Source organism: Pungitius pungitius, chromosome 2, assembly GCF_949316345.1.
Source record: "Pungitius pungitius chromosome 2, fPunPun2.1, whole genome shotgun sequence".
Lineage (NCBI taxonomy): Eukaryota > Metazoa > Chordata > Actinopteri > Perciformes > Gasterosteidae > Pungitius > Pungitius pungitius.
In genome coordinates, this window is record NC_084901.1 from 5849800 (window position 1) to 5868106 (window position 18307).

At 45.8% G+C, this 18307-nt stretch overlaps 65 non-coding genes across 65 annotated transcripts; all 65 read right to left on the reverse strand.

Annotated features, from left to right (window-relative positions):
* Nucleotides 1-105: 105 nt before the first annotated feature.
* Nucleotides 106-177, reverse strand: trnae-cuc (transfer RNA glutamic acid (anticodon CUC)). The gene has a single exon. It is a non-coding gene; the product is annotated as a tRNA-Glu (tRNA).
* Nucleotides 178-449: 272 nt separating this feature from the next.
* Nucleotides 450-521, reverse strand: trnae-uuc (transfer RNA glutamic acid (anticodon UUC)). Its single transcript has one exon. It is a non-coding gene; the product is annotated as a tRNA-Glu (tRNA).
* A 214-nt stretch (nucleotides 522-735) lies between these two features.
* Nucleotides 736-807, reverse strand: trnae-cuc (transfer RNA glutamic acid (anticodon CUC)). The gene has a single exon. It is a non-coding gene; the product is annotated as a tRNA-Glu (tRNA).
* Nucleotides 808-907: 100 nt separating this feature from the next.
* On the reverse strand, nucleotides 908-979 carry trnae-cuc (transfer RNA glutamic acid (anticodon CUC)). The gene has a single exon. It is a non-coding gene; the product is annotated as a tRNA-Glu (tRNA).
* A 100-nt stretch (nucleotides 980-1079) lies between these two features.
* On the reverse strand, nucleotides 1080-1151 carry trnae-cuc (transfer RNA glutamic acid (anticodon CUC)). The gene has a single exon. It is a non-coding gene; the product is annotated as a tRNA-Glu (tRNA).
* A 100-nt stretch (nucleotides 1152-1251) lies between these two features.
* On the reverse strand, nucleotides 1252-1323 carry trnae-cuc (transfer RNA glutamic acid (anticodon CUC)). The gene has a single exon. It is a non-coding gene; the product is annotated as a tRNA-Glu (tRNA).
* A 100-nt stretch (nucleotides 1324-1423) lies between these two features.
* Nucleotides 1424-1495, reverse strand: trnae-cuc (transfer RNA glutamic acid (anticodon CUC)). Its single transcript has one exon. It is a non-coding gene; the product is annotated as a tRNA-Glu (tRNA).
* Nucleotides 1496-1595: 100 nt separating this feature from the next.
* Nucleotides 1596-1667, reverse strand: trnae-uuc (transfer RNA glutamic acid (anticodon UUC)). The gene has a single exon. It is a non-coding gene; the product is annotated as a tRNA-Glu (tRNA).
* Nucleotides 1668-1881: 214 nt separating this feature from the next.
* trnae-cuc (transfer RNA glutamic acid (anticodon CUC)) lies at nucleotides 1882-1953 on the reverse strand. Its single transcript has one exon. It is a non-coding gene; the product is annotated as a tRNA-Glu (tRNA).
* Nucleotides 1954-2053: 100 nt separating this feature from the next.
* On the reverse strand, nucleotides 2054-2125 carry trnae-cuc (transfer RNA glutamic acid (anticodon CUC)). Its single transcript has one exon. It is a non-coding gene; the product is annotated as a tRNA-Glu (tRNA).
* Nucleotides 2126-2225: 100 nt separating this feature from the next.
* trnae-uuc (transfer RNA glutamic acid (anticodon UUC)) lies at nucleotides 2226-2297 on the reverse strand. The gene has a single exon. It is a non-coding gene; the product is annotated as a tRNA-Glu (tRNA).
* Nucleotides 2298-2683: 386 nt separating this feature from the next.
* Nucleotides 2684-2755, reverse strand: trnae-cuc (transfer RNA glutamic acid (anticodon CUC)). Its single transcript has one exon. It is a non-coding gene; the product is annotated as a tRNA-Glu (tRNA).
* Nucleotides 2756-3027: 272 nt separating this feature from the next.
* Nucleotides 3028-3099, reverse strand: trnae-uuc (transfer RNA glutamic acid (anticodon UUC)). The gene has a single exon. It is a non-coding gene; the product is annotated as a tRNA-Glu (tRNA).
* Nucleotides 3100-3485: 386 nt separating this feature from the next.
* Nucleotides 3486-3557, reverse strand: trnae-uuc (transfer RNA glutamic acid (anticodon UUC)). Its single transcript has one exon. It is a non-coding gene; the product is annotated as a tRNA-Glu (tRNA).
* Nucleotides 3558-3943: 386 nt separating this feature from the next.
* trnae-cuc (transfer RNA glutamic acid (anticodon CUC)) lies at nucleotides 3944-4015 on the reverse strand. Its single transcript has one exon. It is a non-coding gene; the product is annotated as a tRNA-Glu (tRNA).
* Nucleotides 4016-4115: 100 nt separating this feature from the next.
* On the reverse strand, nucleotides 4116-4187 carry trnae-uuc (transfer RNA glutamic acid (anticodon UUC)). The gene has a single exon. It is a non-coding gene; the product is annotated as a tRNA-Glu (tRNA).
* A 386-nt stretch (nucleotides 4188-4573) lies between these two features.
* On the reverse strand, nucleotides 4574-4645 carry trnae-uuc (transfer RNA glutamic acid (anticodon UUC)). Its single transcript has one exon. It is a non-coding gene; the product is annotated as a tRNA-Glu (tRNA).
* Nucleotides 4646-4859: 214 nt separating this feature from the next.
* trnae-cuc (transfer RNA glutamic acid (anticodon CUC)) lies at nucleotides 4860-4931 on the reverse strand. Its single transcript has one exon. It is a non-coding gene; the product is annotated as a tRNA-Glu (tRNA).
* A 100-nt stretch (nucleotides 4932-5031) lies between these two features.
* Nucleotides 5032-5103, reverse strand: trnae-cuc (transfer RNA glutamic acid (anticodon CUC)). Its single transcript has one exon. It is a non-coding gene; the product is annotated as a tRNA-Glu (tRNA).
* A 100-nt stretch (nucleotides 5104-5203) lies between these two features.
* On the reverse strand, nucleotides 5204-5275 carry trnae-cuc (transfer RNA glutamic acid (anticodon CUC)). The gene has a single exon. It is a non-coding gene; the product is annotated as a tRNA-Glu (tRNA).
* A 100-nt stretch (nucleotides 5276-5375) lies between these two features.
* Nucleotides 5376-5447, reverse strand: trnae-uuc (transfer RNA glutamic acid (anticodon UUC)). The gene has a single exon. It is a non-coding gene; the product is annotated as a tRNA-Glu (tRNA).
* Nucleotides 5448-5661: 214 nt separating this feature from the next.
* Nucleotides 5662-5733, reverse strand: trnae-cuc (transfer RNA glutamic acid (anticodon CUC)). Its single transcript has one exon. It is a non-coding gene; the product is annotated as a tRNA-Glu (tRNA).
* A 100-nt stretch (nucleotides 5734-5833) lies between these two features.
* Nucleotides 5834-5905, reverse strand: trnae-cuc (transfer RNA glutamic acid (anticodon CUC)). Its single transcript has one exon. It is a non-coding gene; the product is annotated as a tRNA-Glu (tRNA).
* Nucleotides 5906-6005: 100 nt separating this feature from the next.
* Nucleotides 6006-6077, reverse strand: trnae-uuc (transfer RNA glutamic acid (anticodon UUC)). The gene has a single exon. It is a non-coding gene; the product is annotated as a tRNA-Glu (tRNA).
* A 214-nt stretch (nucleotides 6078-6291) lies between these two features.
* Nucleotides 6292-6363, reverse strand: trnae-cuc (transfer RNA glutamic acid (anticodon CUC)). Its single transcript has one exon. It is a non-coding gene; the product is annotated as a tRNA-Glu (tRNA).
* Nucleotides 6364-6463: 100 nt separating this feature from the next.
* trnae-cuc (transfer RNA glutamic acid (anticodon CUC)) lies at nucleotides 6464-6535 on the reverse strand. The gene has a single exon. It is a non-coding gene; the product is annotated as a tRNA-Glu (tRNA).
* A 272-nt stretch (nucleotides 6536-6807) lies between these two features.
* Nucleotides 6808-6879, reverse strand: trnae-uuc (transfer RNA glutamic acid (anticodon UUC)). The gene has a single exon. It is a non-coding gene; the product is annotated as a tRNA-Glu (tRNA).
* A 386-nt stretch (nucleotides 6880-7265) lies between these two features.
* trnae-cuc (transfer RNA glutamic acid (anticodon CUC)) lies at nucleotides 7266-7337 on the reverse strand. Its single transcript has one exon. It is a non-coding gene; the product is annotated as a tRNA-Glu (tRNA).
* Nucleotides 7338-7609: 272 nt separating this feature from the next.
* On the reverse strand, nucleotides 7610-7681 carry trnae-uuc (transfer RNA glutamic acid (anticodon UUC)). Its single transcript has one exon. It is a non-coding gene; the product is annotated as a tRNA-Glu (tRNA).
* Nucleotides 7682-7895: 214 nt separating this feature from the next.
* On the reverse strand, nucleotides 7896-7967 carry trnae-cuc (transfer RNA glutamic acid (anticodon CUC)). The gene has a single exon. It is a non-coding gene; the product is annotated as a tRNA-Glu (tRNA).
* A 100-nt stretch (nucleotides 7968-8067) lies between these two features.
* trnae-cuc (transfer RNA glutamic acid (anticodon CUC)) lies at nucleotides 8068-8139 on the reverse strand. The gene has a single exon. It is a non-coding gene; the product is annotated as a tRNA-Glu (tRNA).
* A 100-nt stretch (nucleotides 8140-8239) lies between these two features.
* On the reverse strand, nucleotides 8240-8311 carry trnae-cuc (transfer RNA glutamic acid (anticodon CUC)). The gene has a single exon. It is a non-coding gene; the product is annotated as a tRNA-Glu (tRNA).
* Nucleotides 8312-8411: 100 nt separating this feature from the next.
* Nucleotides 8412-8483, reverse strand: trnae-cuc (transfer RNA glutamic acid (anticodon CUC)). Its single transcript has one exon. It is a non-coding gene; the product is annotated as a tRNA-Glu (tRNA).
* Nucleotides 8484-8583: 100 nt separating this feature from the next.
* trnae-cuc (transfer RNA glutamic acid (anticodon CUC)) lies at nucleotides 8584-8655 on the reverse strand. The gene has a single exon. It is a non-coding gene; the product is annotated as a tRNA-Glu (tRNA).
* Nucleotides 8656-8755: 100 nt separating this feature from the next.
* Nucleotides 8756-8827, reverse strand: trnae-uuc (transfer RNA glutamic acid (anticodon UUC)). The gene has a single exon. It is a non-coding gene; the product is annotated as a tRNA-Glu (tRNA).
* A 214-nt stretch (nucleotides 8828-9041) lies between these two features.
* On the reverse strand, nucleotides 9042-9113 carry trnae-cuc (transfer RNA glutamic acid (anticodon CUC)). Its single transcript has one exon. It is a non-coding gene; the product is annotated as a tRNA-Glu (tRNA).
* Nucleotides 9114-9213: 100 nt separating this feature from the next.
* Nucleotides 9214-9285, reverse strand: trnae-cuc (transfer RNA glutamic acid (anticodon CUC)). Its single transcript has one exon. It is a non-coding gene; the product is annotated as a tRNA-Glu (tRNA).
* A 100-nt stretch (nucleotides 9286-9385) lies between these two features.
* trnae-uuc (transfer RNA glutamic acid (anticodon UUC)) lies at nucleotides 9386-9457 on the reverse strand. Its single transcript has one exon. It is a non-coding gene; the product is annotated as a tRNA-Glu (tRNA).
* Nucleotides 9458-9843: 386 nt separating this feature from the next.
* On the reverse strand, nucleotides 9844-9915 carry trnae-cuc (transfer RNA glutamic acid (anticodon CUC)). Its single transcript has one exon. It is a non-coding gene; the product is annotated as a tRNA-Glu (tRNA).
* Nucleotides 9916-10187: 272 nt separating this feature from the next.
* trnae-uuc (transfer RNA glutamic acid (anticodon UUC)) lies at nucleotides 10188-10259 on the reverse strand. The gene has a single exon. It is a non-coding gene; the product is annotated as a tRNA-Glu (tRNA).
* A 386-nt stretch (nucleotides 10260-10645) lies between these two features.
* On the reverse strand, nucleotides 10646-10717 carry trnae-uuc (transfer RNA glutamic acid (anticodon UUC)). The gene has a single exon. It is a non-coding gene; the product is annotated as a tRNA-Glu (tRNA).
* Nucleotides 10718-10931: 214 nt separating this feature from the next.
* trnae-cuc (transfer RNA glutamic acid (anticodon CUC)) lies at nucleotides 10932-11003 on the reverse strand. Its single transcript has one exon. It is a non-coding gene; the product is annotated as a tRNA-Glu (tRNA).
* A 100-nt stretch (nucleotides 11004-11103) lies between these two features.
* On the reverse strand, nucleotides 11104-11175 carry trnae-cuc (transfer RNA glutamic acid (anticodon CUC)). Its single transcript has one exon. It is a non-coding gene; the product is annotated as a tRNA-Glu (tRNA).
* A 100-nt stretch (nucleotides 11176-11275) lies between these two features.
* trnae-uuc (transfer RNA glutamic acid (anticodon UUC)) lies at nucleotides 11276-11347 on the reverse strand. The gene has a single exon. It is a non-coding gene; the product is annotated as a tRNA-Glu (tRNA).
* A 214-nt stretch (nucleotides 11348-11561) lies between these two features.
* Nucleotides 11562-11633, reverse strand: trnae-cuc (transfer RNA glutamic acid (anticodon CUC)). The gene has a single exon. It is a non-coding gene; the product is annotated as a tRNA-Glu (tRNA).
* A 100-nt stretch (nucleotides 11634-11733) lies between these two features.
* trnae-cuc (transfer RNA glutamic acid (anticodon CUC)) lies at nucleotides 11734-11805 on the reverse strand. The gene has a single exon. It is a non-coding gene; the product is annotated as a tRNA-Glu (tRNA).
* A 100-nt stretch (nucleotides 11806-11905) lies between these two features.
* On the reverse strand, nucleotides 11906-11977 carry trnae-uuc (transfer RNA glutamic acid (anticodon UUC)). Its single transcript has one exon. It is a non-coding gene; the product is annotated as a tRNA-Glu (tRNA).
* A 386-nt stretch (nucleotides 11978-12363) lies between these two features.
* trnae-uuc (transfer RNA glutamic acid (anticodon UUC)) lies at nucleotides 12364-12435 on the reverse strand. The gene has a single exon. It is a non-coding gene; the product is annotated as a tRNA-Glu (tRNA).
* Nucleotides 12436-12821: 386 nt separating this feature from the next.
* Nucleotides 12822-12893, reverse strand: trnae-cuc (transfer RNA glutamic acid (anticodon CUC)). The gene has a single exon. It is a non-coding gene; the product is annotated as a tRNA-Glu (tRNA).
* A 100-nt stretch (nucleotides 12894-12993) lies between these two features.
* On the reverse strand, nucleotides 12994-13065 carry trnae-uuc (transfer RNA glutamic acid (anticodon UUC)). The gene has a single exon. It is a non-coding gene; the product is annotated as a tRNA-Glu (tRNA).
* Nucleotides 13066-13451: 386 nt separating this feature from the next.
* Nucleotides 13452-13523, reverse strand: trnae-uuc (transfer RNA glutamic acid (anticodon UUC)). Its single transcript has one exon. It is a non-coding gene; the product is annotated as a tRNA-Glu (tRNA).
* Nucleotides 13524-13737: 214 nt separating this feature from the next.
* Nucleotides 13738-13809, reverse strand: trnae-cuc (transfer RNA glutamic acid (anticodon CUC)). Its single transcript has one exon. It is a non-coding gene; the product is annotated as a tRNA-Glu (tRNA).
* A 272-nt stretch (nucleotides 13810-14081) lies between these two features.
* On the reverse strand, nucleotides 14082-14153 carry trnae-uuc (transfer RNA glutamic acid (anticodon UUC)). Its single transcript has one exon. It is a non-coding gene; the product is annotated as a tRNA-Glu (tRNA).
* A 386-nt stretch (nucleotides 14154-14539) lies between these two features.
* trnae-uuc (transfer RNA glutamic acid (anticodon UUC)) lies at nucleotides 14540-14611 on the reverse strand. The gene has a single exon. It is a non-coding gene; the product is annotated as a tRNA-Glu (tRNA).
* A 386-nt stretch (nucleotides 14612-14997) lies between these two features.
* On the reverse strand, nucleotides 14998-15069 carry trnae-cuc (transfer RNA glutamic acid (anticodon CUC)). Its single transcript has one exon. It is a non-coding gene; the product is annotated as a tRNA-Glu (tRNA).
* Nucleotides 15070-15169: 100 nt separating this feature from the next.
* Nucleotides 15170-15241, reverse strand: trnae-uuc (transfer RNA glutamic acid (anticodon UUC)). The gene has a single exon. It is a non-coding gene; the product is annotated as a tRNA-Glu (tRNA).
* Nucleotides 15242-15627: 386 nt separating this feature from the next.
* trnae-uuc (transfer RNA glutamic acid (anticodon UUC)) lies at nucleotides 15628-15699 on the reverse strand. The gene has a single exon. It is a non-coding gene; the product is annotated as a tRNA-Glu (tRNA).
* Nucleotides 15700-15913: 214 nt separating this feature from the next.
* trnae-cuc (transfer RNA glutamic acid (anticodon CUC)) lies at nucleotides 15914-15985 on the reverse strand. The gene has a single exon. It is a non-coding gene; the product is annotated as a tRNA-Glu (tRNA).
* Nucleotides 15986-16085: 100 nt separating this feature from the next.
* On the reverse strand, nucleotides 16086-16157 carry trnae-cuc (transfer RNA glutamic acid (anticodon CUC)). The gene has a single exon. It is a non-coding gene; the product is annotated as a tRNA-Glu (tRNA).
* A 100-nt stretch (nucleotides 16158-16257) lies between these two features.
* trnae-uuc (transfer RNA glutamic acid (anticodon UUC)) lies at nucleotides 16258-16329 on the reverse strand. Its single transcript has one exon. It is a non-coding gene; the product is annotated as a tRNA-Glu (tRNA).
* A 386-nt stretch (nucleotides 16330-16715) lies between these two features.
* Nucleotides 16716-16787, reverse strand: trnae-uuc (transfer RNA glutamic acid (anticodon UUC)). Its single transcript has one exon. It is a non-coding gene; the product is annotated as a tRNA-Glu (tRNA).
* A 386-nt stretch (nucleotides 16788-17173) lies between these two features.
* On the reverse strand, nucleotides 17174-17245 carry trnae-cuc (transfer RNA glutamic acid (anticodon CUC)). Its single transcript has one exon. It is a non-coding gene; the product is annotated as a tRNA-Glu (tRNA).
* Nucleotides 17246-17345: 100 nt separating this feature from the next.
* trnae-uuc (transfer RNA glutamic acid (anticodon UUC)) lies at nucleotides 17346-17417 on the reverse strand. Its single transcript has one exon. It is a non-coding gene; the product is annotated as a tRNA-Glu (tRNA).
* Nucleotides 17418-17803: 386 nt separating this feature from the next.
* On the reverse strand, nucleotides 17804-17875 carry trnae-uuc (transfer RNA glutamic acid (anticodon UUC)). Its single transcript has one exon. It is a non-coding gene; the product is annotated as a tRNA-Glu (tRNA).
* Nucleotides 17876-18089: 214 nt separating this feature from the next.
* On the reverse strand, nucleotides 18090-18161 carry trnae-cuc (transfer RNA glutamic acid (anticodon CUC)). Its single transcript has one exon. It is a non-coding gene; the product is annotated as a tRNA-Glu (tRNA).
* Nucleotides 18162-18307: the final 146 nt, after the last annotated feature.

Below are 18307 nucleotides of genomic sequence, written 5' to 3' on the forward strand. Positions count from 1 at the left end.
AGGGACACAGTTGTGCATATTATGTCCTCCAATCAGATCGAAAACATTCAGCACATCGAATAATTGGCTTAAATTAAAACATCAAGTCAGAACTTTAAAAGCCAATTCCCTGACCGGGAATCGAACCCGGGCCGCGGCGGTGAGAGCGCCGAATCCTAGCCACTAGACCATCAGGGACACAGTTGTGCATATTATGTCCTCCAATCAGATCGAAAACATTCAGCACATCGAATAATTGGCTTAAATTAAAACATCAAGTCAGAACTTTAAAAGCCAATTCCCTGACCGGGAATCGAGCCCGGGCCGCGGCGGTGAGAGCGCCGAATCCTAGCCACTAGACCATCAGGGACACAGTTGTGCATATTATGTCCTCCAATCAGATCGAAAACATTCAGCACATCGAATAATTGGCGTAAATAAAAACATCAAGCCAGAACTTTAAACGACATTTCCCTGACCGGGAATCGAACCCGGGCCGCGGCGGTGAAAGCGCCGAATCCTAGCCACTAGACCACCAGGGACACATTCATGCTAATTAAGTCGTAATATCGGATCGAAAATATTCAGGACATGGAAAATATTGCTTGAATGAAAAGGCTAAACCAGGTTTCCCTGTCTACTAAGAGCATCAAACAATAACTACTTAACAGTGGGGGACAAGTTGATGCACATCACATCATTGAAATGTTGCAACTGACAACACAAGCATAAACTAAGGGTAACTTCAAATGCCATTTCCCTGACCGGGAATCGAACCCGGGCCGCGGCGGTGAGAGCGCCGAATCCTAGCCACTAGACCATCAGGGACACAGTTGTGTATATTATGTCCTCCAATCAGATCGAAAACATTCAGCACATCGAATAATTGGCTTAAATTAAAACATCAAGTCAGAACTTTAAAAGCCAATTCCCTGACCGGGAATCGAACCCGGGCCGCGGCGGTGAGAGCGCCGAATCCTAGCCACTAGACCATCAGGGACACAGTTGTGCATATTATGTCCTCCAATCAGATCGAAAACATTCAGCACATCGAATAATAGGCTTAAATTAAAACATCAAGTCAGAACTTTAAAAGCCAATTCCCTGACCGGGAATCGAACCCGGGCCGCGGCGGTGAGAGCGCCGAATCCTAGCCACTAGACCATCAGGGACACAGTTGTGCATATTATGTCCTCCAATCAGATCGAAAACATTCAGCACATCGAATAATTGGCTTAAATTAAAACATCAAGTCAGAACTTTAAAAGCCAATTCCCTGACCGGGAATCGAACCCGGGCCGCGGCGGTGAGAGCGCCGAATCCTAGCCACTAGACCATCAGGGACACAGTTGTGCATATTATGTCCTCCAATCAGATCGAAAACATTCAGCACATCGAATAATAGGCTTAAATTAAAACATCAAGTCAGAACTTTAAAAGCCAATTCCCTGACCGGGAATCGAACCCGGGCCGCGGCGGTGAGAGCGCCGAATCCTAGCCACTAGACCATCAGGGACACAGTTGTGCATATTATGTCCTCCAATCAGATCGAAAACATTCAGCACATCGAATAATTGGCGTAAATAAAAACATCAAGCCAGAACTTTAAATGACATTTCCCTGACCGGGAATCGAACCCGGGCCGCGGCGGTGAAAGCGCCGAATCCTAGCCACTAGACCACCAGGGACACATTCATGCTAATTAAGTCGTAATATCGGATCGAAAATATTCAGGACATGGAAAATATTACTTGAATGAAAAGGCTAAACCAGGTTTCCCTGTCTACTAAGAGCATCAAACAATAACTACTTAACAGTGGGGGACAAGTTGATGCACATCACATCATTGAAATGTTGCAACGGACAACACAAGCATCAACTAAGGGTAACTTCAAATGCCATTTCCCTGACCGGGAATCGAACCCGGGCCGCGGCGGTGAGAGCGCCGAATCCTAGCCACTAGACCATCAGGGACACAGTTGTGCATATTATGTCCTCCAATCAGATCGAAAACATTCAGCACATCGAATAATAGGCTTAAATTAAAACATCAAGTCAGAACTTTAAAAGCCAATTCCCTGACCGGGAATCGAACCCGGGCCGCGGCGGTGAGAGCGCCGAATCCTAGCCACTAGACCATCAGGGACACAGTTGTGCATATTATGTCCTCCAATCAGATCGAAAACATTCAGCACATCGAATAATTGGCGTAAATAAAAACATCAAGCCAGAACTTTAAATGACATTTCCCTGACCGGGAATCGAACCCGGGCAGCGGCGGTGAAAGCGCCGAATCCTAGCCACTAGACCACCAGGGACACATTCATGCTAACAAAGTCGTAATATCGGATCGAAAATATTCAGGACATGGAAAATATTGCTTGAATGAAAAGGCTAAACCAGGTTTCCCTGTCTACTAAGAGCATCAAACAATAACTACTTAACAGTGGGGGACAAGTTGATGCACATCACATCATTGAAATGTTGCAACGGACAACACAAGCATCAACTAAGGGTAACTTCAAATGCCATTTCCCTGACCGGGAATCGAACCCGGGCCGCGGCGGTGAGAGCGCCGAATCCTAGCCACTACACCATCAGGGACACAGTTGTGCATATTATGTCCTCCAATCAGATCGAAAACATTCAGCACATCGAATAATTGGCTTAAATTAAAACATCAAGTCAGAACTTTAAAAGCCAATTCCCTGACCGGGAATCGAACCCGGGCCGCGGCGGTGAGAGCGCCGAATCCTAGCCACTAGACCATCAGGGACACAGTTGTGAATATTATGTCCTCCAATCAGATCGAAAACATTCAGCACATCGAATAATTGGCTTGAATTAAAACATCAAGTCAGAACTTTAAAAGCCAATTCCCTGACCGGGAATCGAACCCGGGCCGCGGCGGTGAGAGCGCAGAATCCTAGCCACTAGACCATCAGGGACACAGTTGTCCATATTATGTCCTCCAATCAGATCGAAAACATTCAGCACATCGAATAATTGGTGTAAATAAAAACATCAAGCCAGAACTTTAAATGACATTTCCCTGACCGGGAATCGAACCCGGGCCGCGGCGGTGAAAGCGCCGAATCCTAGCCACTAGACCACCAGGGACACATTCATGCTAATTAAGTCGTAATATCGGATCGAAAATATTCAGGACATGGAAAATATTGCTTGAATGAAAAGGCTAAACCAGGTTTCCCTGTCTACTAAGAGCATCAAACAATAACTACTTAACAGTGGGGGACAAGTTGATGCACATCACATCATTGAAATGTTGCAACGGACAACACAAGCATCAACTAAGGGTAACTTCAAATGCCATTTCCCTGACCGGGAATCGAAACCGGGCCGCGGCGGTGAGAGCGCCGAATCCTAGCCACTAGACCATCAGGGACACAGTTGTGTATATTATGTCCTCCAATCAGATCGAAAACATTCAGCAGATCGAATAATTGGCTTAAATTAAAACATCAAGCCAGAACTTTAAATGACATTTCCCTGACCGGGAATCGAACCCGGGCCGCGGCGGTGAAAGCGCCGAATCCTAGCCACTAGACCACCAGGGACACATTCATGCTAATTAAGTCGTAATATCGGATCGAAAATATTCAGGACATGGAAAATATTGCTTGAATGAAAAGGCTAAACCAGGTTTCCCTGTCTACTAAGAGCATCAAACAATAACTACTTAACAGTGGGGGACAAGTTGATGCACATCACATCATTGAAATGTTGCAACTGACAACACAAGCATAAACTAAGGGTAACTTCAAATGCCATTTCCCTGACCGGGAATCGAACCCGGGCCGCGGCGGTGAGAGAGCCGAATCCTAGCCACTAGACCATCAGGGACACAGTTGTGCATATTATGTCCTCCAATCAGATCGAAAACATTCAGCACATCGAATAATAGGCTTAAATTAAAACATCAAGTCAGAACTTTAAAAGCCAATTCCCTGACCGGGAATCGAACCCGGGCCGCGGCGGTGAGAGCGCCGAATCCTAGCCACTAGACCATCAGGGACACAGTTGTGAATATTATGTCCTCCAATCAGATCGAAAACATTCAGCACATCGAATAATTGGCGTAAATAAAAACATCAAGCCAGAACTTTAAATGACATTTCCCTGACCGGGAATCGAACCCGGGCCGCGGCGGTGAAAGCGCCGAATCCTAGCCACTAGACCACCAGGGACACATTCATGCTAATTAAGTCGTAATATCGGATCGAAAATATTCAGGACATGGAAAATATTGCTTGAATGAAAAGGCTAAACCAGGTTTCCCTGTCTACTAAGAGCATCAAACAATAACTACTTAACAGTGGGGGACAAGTTGATGCACATCACATCATTGAAATGTTGCAACGGACAACACAAGCATCAACTAAGGGTAACTTCAAATGCCATTTCCCTGACCGGGAATCGAAACCGGGCCGCGGCGGTGAGAGCGCCGAATCCTAGCCACTAGACCATCAGGGACACAGTTGTGTATATTATGTCCTCCAATCAGATCGAAAACATTCAGCAGATCGAATAATTGGCTTAAATTAAAACATCAAGCCAGAACTTTAAATGACATTTCCCTGACCGGGAATCGAACCCGGGCCGCGGCGGTGAAAGCGCCGAATCCTAGCCACTAGACCACCAGGGACACATTCATGCTAATTAAGTCGTAATATCGGATCGAAAATATTCAGGACATGGAAAATATTGCTTGAATGAAAAGGCTAAACCAGGTTTCCCTGTCTACTAAGAGCATCAAACAATAACTACTTAACAGTGGGGGACAAGTTGATGCACATCACATCATTGAAATGTTGCAACTGACAACACAAGCATAAACTAAGGGTAACTTCAAATGCCATTTCCCTGACCGGGAATCGAACCCGGGCCGCGGCGGTGAGAGCGCCGAATCCTAGCCACTAGACCATCAGGGACACAGTTGTGCATATTATGTCCTCCAATCAGATCGAAAACATTCAGCACATCGAATAATAGGCTTAAATTAAAACATCAAGTCAGAACTTTAAAAGCCAATTCCCTGACCGGGAATCGAACCCGGGCCGCGGCGGTGAGAGCGCCGAATCCTAGCCACTAGACCATCAGGGACACAGTTGTGCATATTATGTCCTCCAATCAGATCGAAAACATTCAGCACATCGAATAATAGGCTTAAATTAAAACATCAAGTCAGAACTTTAAAAGCCAATTCCCTGACCGGGAATCGAACCCGGGCCGCGGCGGTGAGAGCGCCGAATCCTAGCCACTAGACCATCAGGGACACAGTTGTGCATATTATGTCCTCCAATCAGATCGAAAACATTCAGCACATCGAATAATTGGCGTAAATAAAAACATCAAGCCAGAACTTTAAATGACATTTCCCTGACCGGGAATCGAACCCGGGCCGCGGCGGTGAAAGCGCCGAATCCTAGCCAGTAGACCACCAGGGACACATTCATGCTAATTAAGTCGTAATATCGGATCGAAAATATTCAGGACATGGAAAATATTACTTGAATGAAAAGGCTAAACCAGGTTTCCCTGTCTACTAAGAGCATCAAACAATAACTACTTAACAGTGGGGGACAAGTTGATGCACATCACATCATTGAAATGTTGCAACGGACAACACAAGCATCAACTAAGGGTAACTTCAAATGCCATTTCCCTGACCGGGAATCGAACCCGGGCCGCGGCGGTGAGAGCGCCGAATCCTAGCCACTAGACCATCAGGGACACAGTTGTGCATATTATGTCCTCCAATCAGATCGAAAACATTCAGCACATCGAATAATAGGCTTAAATTAAAACATCAAGTCAGAACTTTAAAAGCCAATTCCCTGACCGGGAATCGAACCCGGGCCGCGGCGGTGAGAGCGCCGAATCCTAGCCACTAGACCATCAGGGACACAGTTGTGCATATTATGTCCTCCAATCAGATCGAAAACATTCAGCACATCGAATAATTGGCGTAAATAAAAACATCAAGCCAGAACTTTAAATGACATTTCCCTGACCGGGAATCGAACCCTGGCCGCGGCGGTGAAAGCGCCGAATCCTAGCCACTAGACCACCAGGGACACATTCATGCTAATTAAGTCGTAATATCGGATCGAAAATATTCAGGACATGGAAAATATTGCTTGAATGAAAAGGCTAAACCAGGTTTCCCTGTCTACTAAGATCATCAAACAATAACTACTTAACAGTGGGGGACAAGTTGATGCACATCACATCATTGAAATGTTGCAACTGACAACACAAGCATAAACTAAGGGTAACTTCAAATGCCATTTCCCTGACCGGGAATCGAACCCGGGCCGCGGCGGTGAGAGCGCCGAATCCTAGCCACTAGACCATCAGGGACACAGTTGTGCATTTTATGTCCTCCAATCAGATCGAAAACATTCAGCACATCGAATAATTGGCTTAAATTAAAACATCAAGTCAGAACTTTAAAAGCCAATTCCCTGACCGGGAATCGAACCCGGGCCGCGGCGGTGAGAGCGCCGAATCCTAGCCACTAGACCATCAGGGACACAGTTGTGCATATTATGTCCTCCAATCAGATCGAAAACATTCAGCACATCGAATAATTGGCTTAAATTAAAACATCAAGTCAGAACTTTAAAAGCCAATTCCCTGACCGGGAATCGAGCCCGGGCCGCGGCGGTGAGAGCGCCGAATCCTAGCCACTAGACCATCAGGGACACAGTTGTGCATATTATGTCCTCCAATCAGATCGAAAACATTCAGCACATCGAATAATTGGCGTAAATAAAAACATCAAGCCAGAACTTTAAACGACATTTCCCTGACCGGGAATCGAACCCGGGCCGCGGCGGTGAAAGCGCCGAATCCTAGCCACTAGACCACCAGTGACACATTCATGCTAATTAAGTCGTAATATCGGATCGAAAATATTCAGGACATGGAAAATATTGCTTGAATGAAAAGGCTAAACCAGGTTTCCCTGTCTACTAAGAGCATCAAACAATAACTACTTAACAGTGGGGGACAAGTTGATGCACATCACATCATTGAAATGTTGCAACTGACAACACAAGCATAAACTAAGGGTAACTTCAAATGCCATTTCCCTGACCGGGAATCGAACCCGGGCCGCGGCGGTGAGAGCACCGAATCCTAGCCACTAGACCATCAGGGACACAGTTGTGCATATTATGTCCTCCAATCAGATCGAAAACATTCAGCACATCGAATAATTGGCTTAAATTAAAACATCAAGTCAGAACTTTAAAAGCCAATTCCCTGACCGGGAATCGAACCCGGGCCGCGGCGGTGAGAGCGCCGAATCCTAGCCACTAGACCATCAGGGACACAGTTGTGCATATTATGTCCTCCAATCAGATCGAAAACATTCAGCACATCGAATAATTGGCTTAAATTAAAACATCAAGTCAGAACTTTAAAAGCCAATTCCCTGACCGGGAATCGAGCCCGGGCCGCGGCGGTGAGAGCGCCGAATCCTAGCCACTAGACCATCAGGGACACAGTTGTGCATATTATGTCCTCCAATCAGATCGAAAACATTCAGCACATCGAATAATTGGCGTAAATAAAAACATCAAGCCAGAACTTTAAACGACATTTCCCTGACCGGGAATCGAACCCGGGCCGCGGCGGTGAAAGCGCCGAATCCTAGCCACTAGACCACCAGGGACACATTCATGCTAATTAAGTCGTAATATCGGATCGAAAATATTCAGGACATGGAAAATATTGCTTGAATGAAAAGGCTAAACCAGGTTTCCCTGTCTACTAAGAGCATCAAACAATAACTACTTAACAGTGGGGGACAAGTTGATGCACATCACATCATTGAAATGTTGCAACTGACAACACAAGCATAAACTAAGGGTAACTTCAAATGCCATTTCCCTGACCGGGAATCGAACCCGGGCCGCGGCGGTGAGAGCGCCGAATCCTAGCCACTAGACCATCAGGGACACAGTTGTGTATATTATGTCCTCCAATCAGATCGAAAACATTCAGCACATCGAATAATTGGCTTAAATTAAAACATCAAGTCAGAACTTTAAAAGCCAATTCCCTGACCGGGAATCGAACCCGGGCCGCGGCGGTGAGAGCGCCGAATCCTAGCCACTAGACCATCAGGGACACAGTTGTGCATATTATGTCCTCCAATCAGATCGAAAACATTCAGCACATCGAATAATAGGCTTAAATTAAAACATCAAGTCAGAACTTTAAAAGCCAATTCCCTGACCGGGAATCGAACCCGGGCCGCGGCGGTGAGAGCGCCGAATCCTAGCCACTAGACCATCAGGGACACAGTTGTGCATATTATGTCCTCCAATCAGATCGAAAACATTCAGCACATCGAATAATTGGCTTAAATTAAAACATCAAGTCAGAACTTTAAAAGCCAATTCCCTGACCGGGAATCGAACCCGGGCCGCGGCGGTGAGAGCGCCGAATCCTAGCCACTAGACCATCAGGGACACAGTTGTGCATATTATGTCCTCCAATCAGATCGAAAACATTCAGCACATCGAATAATAGGCTTAAATTAAAACATCAAGTCAGAACTTTAAAAGCCAATTCCCTGACCGGGAATCGAACCCGGGCCGCGGCGGTGAGAGCGCCGAATCCTAGCCACTAGACCATCAGGGACACAGTTGTGCATATTATGTCCTCCAATCAGATCGAAAACATTCAGCACATCGAATAATTGGCGTAAATAAAAACATCAAGCCAGAACTTTAAATGACATTTCCCTGACCGGGAATCGAACCCGGGCCGCGGCGGTGAAAGCGCCGAATCCTAGCCACTAGACCACCAGGGACACATTCATGCTAATTAAGTCGTAATATCGGATCGAAAATATTCAGGACATGGAAAATATTACTTGAATGAAAAGGCTAAACCAGGTTTCCCTGTCTACTAAGAGCATCAAACAATAACTACTTAACAGTGGGGGACAAGTTGATGCACATCACATCATTGAAATGTTGCAACGGACAACACAAGCATCAACTAAGGGTAACTTCAAATGCCATTTCCCTGACCGGGAATCGAACCCGGGCCGCGGCGGTGAGAGCGCCGAATCCTAGCCACTAGACCATCAGGGACACAGTTGTGCATATTATGTCCTCCAATCAGATCGAAAACATTCAGCACATCGAATAATAGGCTTAAATTAAAACATCAAGTCAGAACTTTAAAAGCCAATTCCCTGACCGGGAATCGAACCCGGGCCGCGGCGGTGAGAGCGCCGAATCCTAGCCACTAGACCATCAGGGACACAGTTGTGCATATTATGTCCTCCAATCAGATCGAAAACATTCAGCACATCGAATAATTGGCGTAAATAAAAACATCAAGCCAGAACTTTAAATGACATTTCCCTGACCGGGAATCGAACCCGGGCAGCGGCGGTGAAAGCGCCGAATCCTAGCCACTAGACCACCAGGGACACATTCATGCTAACAAAGTCGTAATATCGGATCGAAAATATTCAGGACATGGAAAATATTGCTTGAATGAAAAGGCTAAACCAGGTTTCCCTGTCTACTAAGAGCATCAAACAATAACTACTTAACAGTGGGGGACAAGTTGATGCACATCACATCATTGAAATGTTGCAACGGACAACACAAGCATCAACTAAGGGTAACTTCAAATGCCATTTCCCTGACCGGGAATCGAACCCGGGCCGCGGCGGTGAGAGCGCCGAATCCTAGCCACTACACCATCAGGGACACAGTTGTGCATATTATGTCCTCCAATCAGATCGAAAACATTCAGCACATCGAATAATTGGCTTAAATTAAAACATCAAGTCAGAACTTTAAAAGCCAATTCCCTGACCGGGAATCGAACCCGGGCCGCGGCGGTGAGAGCGCCGAATCCTAGCCACTAGACCATCAGGGACACAGTTGTGAATATTATGTCCTCCAATCAGATCGAAAACATTCAGCACATCGAATAATTGGCTTGAATTAAAACATCAAGTCAGAACTTTAAAAGCCAATTCCCTGACCGGGAATCGAACCCGGGCCGCGGCGGTGAGAGCGCAGAATCCTAGCCACTAGACCATCAGGGACACAGTTGTCCATATTATGTCCTCCAATCAGATCGAAAACATTCAGCACATCGAATAATTGGTGTAAATAAAAACATCAAGCCAGAACTTTAAATGACATTTCCCTGACCGGGAATCGAACCCGGGCTGCGGCGGTGAAAGCGCCGAATCCTAGCCACTAGACCACCAGGGACACATTCATGCTAATTAAGTCGTAATATCGGATCGAAAATATTCAGGACATGGAAAATATTGCTTGAATGAAAAGGCTAAACCAGGTTTCCCTGTCTACTAAGAGCATCAAACAATAACTACTTAACAGTGGGGGACAAGTTGATGCACATCACATCATTGAAATGTTGCAACGGACAACACAAGCATCAACTAAGGGTAACTTCAAATGCCATTTCCCTGACCGGGAATCGAAACCGGGCCGCGGCGGTGAGAGCGCCGAATCCTAGCCACTAGACCATCAGGGACACAGTTGTGTATATTATGTCCTCCAATCAGATCGAAAACATTCAGCAGATCGAATAATTGGCTTAAATTAAAACATCAAGCCAGAACTTTAAAAGCCATTTCCCTGACCGGGAATCGAACCCGGGCCGCGGCGGTGAAAGCGCCGAATCCTAGCCACTAGACCACCAGGGACACATTCATGCTAATTAAGTCGTAATATCGGATCGAAAATATTCAGGACATGGAAAATATTGCTTGAATGAAAAGGCTAAACCAGGTTTCCCTGTCTACTAAGAGCATCAAACAATAACTACTTAACAGTGGGGGACAAGTTGATGCACATCACATCATTGAAATGTTGCAACTGACAACACAAGCATAAACTAAGGGTAACTTCAAATGCCATTTCCCTGACCGGGAATCGAACCCGGGCCGCGGCGGTGAGAGCGCCGAATCCTAGCCACTAGACCATCAGGGACACAGTTGTGCATATTATGTCCTCCAATCAGATCGAAAACATTCAGCACATCGAATAATTGGCTTAAATTAAAACATCAAGTCAGAACTTTAAAAGCCAATTCCCTGACCGGGAATCGAACCCGGGCCGCGGCGGTGAGAGCGCCGAATCCTAGCCACTAGACCATCAGGGACACAGTTGTGAATATTATGTCCTCCAATCAGATCGAAAACATTCAGCACATCGAATAATTGGCTTAAATTAAAACATCAAGTCAGAACTTTAAAAGCCATTTCCCTGACCGGGAATCGAACCCGGGCCGCGGCGGTGAAAGCGCCGAATCCTAGCCACTAGACCACCAGGGACACATTCATGCTAATTAAGTCGTAATATCGGATCGAAAATATTCAGGACATGGAAAATATTGCTTGAATGAAAAGGCTAAACCAGGTTTCCCTGTCTACTAAGAGCATCAAACAATAACTACTTAACAGTGGGGGACAAGTTGATGCACATCACATCATTGAAATGTTGCAACTGACAACACAAGCATAAACTAAGGGTAACTTCAAATGCCATTTCCCTGACCGGGAATCGAACCCGGGCCGCGGCGGTGAGAGCGCCGAATCCTAGCCACTAGACCATCAGGGACACAGTTGTGCATATTATGTCCTCCAATCAGATCGAAAACATTCAGCACATCGAATAATTGGCTTAAATTAAAACATCAAGTCAGAACTTTAAAAGCCAATTCCCTGACCGGGAATCGAACCCGGGCCGCGGCGGTGAGAGCGCCGAATCCTAGCCACTAGACCATCAGGGACACAGTTGTGAATATTATGTCCTCCAATCAGATCGAAAACATTCAGCACATCGAATAATTGGCGTAAATAAAAACATCAAGCCAGAACTTTAAATGACATTTCCCTGACCGGGAATCGAACCCGGGCCGCGGCGGTGAAAGCGCCGAATCCTAGCCACTAGACCACCAGGGACACATTCATGCTAATTAAGTCGTAATATCGGATCGAAAATATTCAGGACATGGAAAATATTGCTTGAATGAAAAGGCTAAACCAGGTTTCCCTGTCTACTAAGAGCATCAAACAATAACTACTTAACAGTGGGGGACAAGTTGATGCACATCACATCATTGAAATGTTGCAACGGACAACACAAGCATCAACTAAGGGTAACTTCAAATGCCATTTCCCTGACCGGGAATCGAAACCGGGCCGCGGCGGTGAGAGCGCCGAATCCTAGCCACTAGACCATCAGGGACACAGTTGTGTATATTATGTCCTCCAATCAGATCGAAAACATTCAGCAGATCGAATAATTGGCTTAAATTAAAACATCAAGCCAGAACTTTAAATGACATTTCCCTGACCGGGAATCGAACCCGGGCCGCGGCGGTGAAAGCGCCGAATCCTAGCCACTAGACCACCAGGGACACATTCATGCTAATTAAGTCGTAATATCGGATCGAAAATATTCAGGACATGGAAAATATTGCTTGAATGAAAAGGCTAAACCAGGTTTCCCTGTCTACTAAGAGCATCAAACAATAACTACTTAACAGTGGGGGACAAGTTGATGCACATCACATCATTGAAATGTTGCAACTGACAACACAAGCATAAACTAAGGGTAACTTCAAATGCCATTTCCCTGACCGGGAATCGAACCCGGGCCGCGGCGGTGAGAGAGCCGAATCCTAGCCACTAGACCATCAGGGACACAGTTGTGCATATTATGTCCTCCAATCAGATCGAAAACATTCAGCACATCGAATAATAGGCTTAAATTAAAACATCAAGTCAGAACTTTAAAAGCCAATTCCCTGACCGGGAATCGAACCCGGGCCGCGGCGGTGAGAGCGCCGAATCCTAGCCACTAGACCATCAGGGACACAGTTGTGAATATTATGTCCTCCAATCAGATCGAAAACATTCAGCACATCGAATAATTGGCGTAAATAAAAACATCAAGCCAGAACTTTAAATGACATTTCCCTGACCGGGAATCGAACCCGGGCCGCGGCGGTGAAAGCGCCGAATCCTAGCCACTAGACCACCAGGGACACATTCATGCTAATTAAGTCGTAATATCGGATCGAAAATATTCAGGACATGGAAAATATTGCTTGAATGAAAAGGCTAAACCAGGTTTCCCTGTCTACTAAGAGCATCAAACAATAACTACTTAACAGTGGGGGACAAGTTGATGCACATCACATCATTGAAATGTTGCAACGGACAACACAAGCATCAACTAAGGGTAACTTCAAATGCCATTTCCCTGACCGGGAATCGAAACCGGGCCGCGGCGGTGAGAGCGCCGAATCCTAGCCACTAGACCATCAGGGACACAGTTGTGTATATTATGTCCTCCAATCAGATCGAAAACATTCAGCAGATCGAATAATTGGCTTAAATTAAAACATCAAGCCAGAACTTTAAATGACATTTCCCTGACCGGGAATCGAACCCGGGCCGCGGCGGTGAAAGCGCCGAATCCTAGCCACTAGACCACCAGGGACACATTCATGCTAATTAAGTCGTAATATCGGATCGAAAATATTCAGGACATGGAAAATATTGCTTGAATGAAAAGGCTAAACCAGGTTTCCCTGTCTACTAAGAGCATCAAACAATAACTACTTAACAGTGGGGGACAAGTTGATGCACATCACATCATTGAAATGTTGCAACTGACAACACAAGCATAAACTAAGGGTAACTTCAAATGCCATTTCCCTGACCGGGAATCGAACCCGGGCCGCGGCGGTGAGAGCGCCGAATCCTAGCCACTAGACCATCAGGGACACAGTTGTGCATATTATGTCCTCCAATCAGATCGAAAACATTCAGCACATCGAATAATTGGCTTAAATTAAAACATCAAGTCAGAACTTTAAAAGCCATTTCCCTGACCGGGAATCGAACCCGGGCCACGGCGGTGAGAGCGCCGAATCCTAGCCACCAGACCATCAGGGACACAGTTGTGCATATTATGTCCTCCAATCAGATCGAAAACATTCAGCACATCGAATAATTGGCGTAAATAAAAACATCAAGCCAGAACTTTAAATGACATTTCCCTGACCGGGAATCGAACCCGGGCCGCGACGGTGAAAGCGCCGAATCCTAGCCACTAGACCACCAGGGACACATTCATGCTAATTAAGTCGTAATATCGGATCGAAAATATTCAGGACATGGAAAATATTGCTTGAATGAAAAGGCTAAACCAGGTTTCCCTGTCTACTAAGAGCATCAAACAATAACTACTTAACAGTGGGGGACAAGTTGATGCACATCACATCATTGAAATGTTGCAACGGACAACACAAGCATCAACTAAGGGTAACTTCAAATGCCATTTCCCTGACCGGGAATCGAAACCGGGCCGCGGCGGTGAGAGCGCCGAATCCTAGCCACTAGACCATCAGGGACACAGTTGTGTATATTATGTCCTCCAATCAGATCGAAAACATTCAGCAGATCGAATAATTGGCTTAAATTAAAACATCAAGCCAGAACTTTAAATGACATTTCCCTGACCGGGAATCGAACCCGGGCCGCGGCGGTGAAAGCGCCGAATCCTAGCCACTAGACCACCAGGGACACATTCATGCTAATTAAGTCGTAATATCGGATCGAAAATATTCAGGACATGGAAAATATTGCTTGAATGAAAAGGCTAAACCAGGTTTCCCTGTCTACTAAGAGCATCAAACAATAACTACTTAACAGTGGGGGACAAGTTGATGCACATCACATCATTGAAATGTTGCAACTGACAACACAAGCATAAACTAAGGGTAACTTCAAATGCCATTTCCCTGACCGGGAATCGAACCCGGGCCGCGGCGGTGAGAGAGCCGAATCCTAGCCACTAGACCATCAGGGACACAGTTGTGCATATTATGTCCTCCAATCAGATCGAAAACATTCAGCACATCGAATAATAGGCTTAAATTAAAACATCAAGTCAGAACTTTAAAAGCCAATTCCCTGACCGGGAATCGAACCCGGGCCGCGGCGGTGAGAGCGCCGAATCCTAGCCACTAGACCATCAGGGACACAGTTGTGAATATTATGTCCTCCAATCAGATCGAAAACATTCAGCACATCGAATAATTGGCGTAAATAAAAACATCAAGCCAGAACTTTAAATGACATTTCCCTGACCGGGAATCGAACCCGGGCCGCGGCGGTGAAAGCGCCGAATCCTAGCCACTAGACCACCAGGGACACATTCATGCTAATTAAGTCGTAATATCGGATCGAAAATATTCAGGACATGGAAAATATTGCTTGAATGAAAAGGCTAAACCAGGTTTCCCTGTCTACTAAGAGCATCAAACAATAACTACTTAACAGTGGGGGACAAGTTGATGCACATCACATCATTGAAATGTTGCAACGGACAACACAAGCATCAACTAAGGGTAACTTCAAATGCCATTTCCCTGACCGGGAATCGAAACCGGGCCGCGGCGGTGAGAGCGCCGAATCCTAGCCACTAGACCATCAGGGACACAGTTGTGTATATTATGTCCTCCAATCAGATCGAAAACATTCAGCAGATCGAATAATTGGCTTAAATTAAAACATCAAGCCAGAACTTTAAATGACATTTCCCTGACCGGGAATCGAACCCGGGCCGCGGCGGTGAAAGCGCCGAATCCTAGCCACTAGACCACCAGGGACACATTCATGCTAATTAAGTCGTAATATCGGATCGAAAATATTCAGGACATGGAAAATATTGCTTGAATGAAAAGGCTAAACCAGGTTTCCCTGTCTACTAAGAGCATCAAACAATAACTACTTAACAGTGGGGGACAAGTTGATGCACATCACATCATTGAAATGTTGCAACTGACAACACAAGCATAAACTAAGGGTAACTTCAAATGCCATTTCCCTGACCGGGAATCGAACCCGGGCCGCGGCGGTGAGAGCGCCGAATCCTAGCCACTAGACCATCAGGGACACAGTTGTGCATATTATGTCCTCCAATCAGATCGAAAACATTCAGCACATCGAATAATTGGCTTAAATTAAAACATCAAGTCAGAACTTTAAAAGCCAATTCCCTGACCGGGAATCGAACCCGGGCCGCGGCGGTGAGAGCGCCGAATCCTAGCCACTAGACCATCAGGGACACAGTTGTGAATATTATGTCCTCCAATCAGATCGAAAACATTCAGCACATCGAATAATTGGCGTAAATAAAAACATCAAGCCAGAACTTTAAATGACATTTCCCTGACCGGGAATCGAACCCGGGCCGCGGCGGTGAAAGCGCCGAATCCTAGCCACTAGACCACCAGGGACACATTCATGCTAATTAAGTCGTAATATCGGATCGAAAATATTCAGGACATGGAAAATATTGCTTGAATGAAAAGGCTAAACCAGGTTTCCCTGTCTACTAAGAGCATCAAACAATAACTACTTAACAGTGGGGGACAAGTTGATGCACATCACATCATTGAAATGTTGCAACGGACAACACAAGCATCAACTAAGGGTAACTTCAAATGCCATTTCCCTGACCGGGAATCGAAACCGGGCCGCGGCGGTGAGAGCGCCGAATCCTAGCCACTAGACCATCAGGGACACAGTTGTGTATATTATGTCCTCCAATCAGATCGAAAACATTCAGCAGATCGAATAATTGGCTTAAATTAAAACATCAAGCCAGAACTTTAAATGACATTTCCCTGACCGGGAATCGAACCCGGGCCGCGGCGGTGAAAGCGCCGAATCCTAGCCACTAGACCACCAGGGACACATTCATGCTAATTAAGTCGTAATATCGGATCGAAAATATTCAGGACATGGAAAATATTGCTTGAATGAAAAGGCTAAACCAGGTTTCCCTGTCTACTAAGAGCATCAAACAATAACTACTTAACAGTGGGGGACAAGTTGATGCACATCACATCATTGAAATGTTGCAACTGACAACACAAGCATAAACTAAGGGTAACTTCAAATGCCATTTCCCTGACCGGGAATCGAACCCGGGCCGCGGCGGTGAGAGAGCCGAATCCTAGCCACTAGACCATCAGGGACACAGTTGTGCATATTATGTCCTCCAATCAGATCGAAAACATTCAGCACATCGAATAATAGGCTTAAATTAAAACATCAAGTCAGAACTTTAAAAGCCAATTCCCTGACCGGGAATCGAACCCGGGCCGCGGCGGTGAGAGCGCCGAATCCTAGCCACTAGACCATCAGGGACACAGTTGTGAATATTATGTCCTCCAATCAGATCGAAAACATTCAGCACATCGAATAATTGGCGTAAATAAAAACATCAAGCCAGAACTTTAAATGACATTTCCCTGACCGGGAATCGAACCCGGGCCGCGGCGGTGAAAGCGCCGAATCCTAGCCACTAGACCACCAGGGACACATTCATGCTAATTAAGTCGTAATATCGGATCGAAAATATTCAGGACATGGAAAATATTGCTTGAATGAAAAGGCTAAACCAGGTTTCCCTGTCTACTAAGAGCATCAAACAATAACTACTTAACAGTGGGGGACAAGTTGATGCACATCACATCATTGAAATGTTGCAACGGACAACACAAGCATCAACTAAGGGTAACTTCAAATGCCATTTCCCTGACCGGGAATCGAAACCGGGCCGCGGCGGTGAGAGCGCCGAATCCTAGCCACTAGACCATCAGGGACACAGTTGTGTATATTATGTCCTCCAATCAGATCGAAAACATTCAGCAGATCGAATAATTGGCTTAAATTAAAACATCAAGCCAGAACTTTAAATGACATTTCCCTGACCGGGAATCGAACCCGGGCCGCGGCGGTGAAAGCGCCGAATCCTAGCCACTAGACCACCAGGGACACATTCATGCTAATTAAGTCGTAATATCGGATCGAAAATATTCAGGACATGGAAAATATTGCTTGAATGAAAAGGCTAAACCAGGTTTCCCTGTCTACTAAGAGCATCAAACAATAACTACTTAACAGTGGGGGACAAGTTGATGCACATCACATCATTGAAATGTTGCAACTGACAACACAAGCATAAACTAAGGGTAACTTCAAATGCCATTTCCCTGACCGGGAATCGAACCCGGGCCGCGGCGGTGAGAGCGCCGAATCCTAGCCACTAGACCATCAGGGACACAGTTGTGCATATTATGTCCTCCAATCAGATCGAAAACATTCAGCACATCGAATAATTGGCTTAAATTAAAACATCAAGTCAGAACTTTAAAAGCCATTTCCCTGACCGGGAATCGAACCCGGGCCACGGCGGTGAGAGCGCCG